Source organism: Etheostoma cragini, chromosome 9 (assembly GCF_013103735.1).
Source record: "Etheostoma cragini isolate CJK2018 chromosome 9, CSU_Ecrag_1.0, whole genome shotgun sequence".
Lineage (NCBI taxonomy): Eukaryota > Metazoa > Chordata > Actinopteri > Perciformes > Percidae > Etheostoma > Etheostoma cragini.
The window spans coordinates 985,702-985,961 of NC_048415.1; the positions used below are offsets into that span (position 1 = coordinate 985,702).

Consider the following 260-nt stretch of genomic DNA (forward strand, 5'->3'; position numbering starts at 1 on the left):
AAACTCGAAATATGAACATTTAGGAAGCTGGAGTCAGAAACCATCTGCTTTGGTGGCCGGCTTAGCTCAGCTGGTAGAGGTTCACTCCTTAATGCTTTGGTATCTGTCCGGCAAAATAAAAGCTTAGAAGTGCCTCAAAACAATCTTAAAAAGTACAAAATAAAAATAAAGTCAACTTCTACTTCTTTTCTCCACTGATTCTCTCTCAAACCGATTAGAGACACACACACACACAGACACACACACACACACACACACAC

At 40.4% G+C, this 260-nt stretch overlaps 1 protein-coding gene across 1 annotated transcript in view; it reads left to right on the forward strand.

Moving 5' to 3' along the window:
* The window catches only part of mast2 (microtubule associated serine/threonine kinase 2), a 168,201-nt gene that overhangs the window by 104,510 nt on the left and 63,431 nt on the right, over positions 1-260 (forward strand).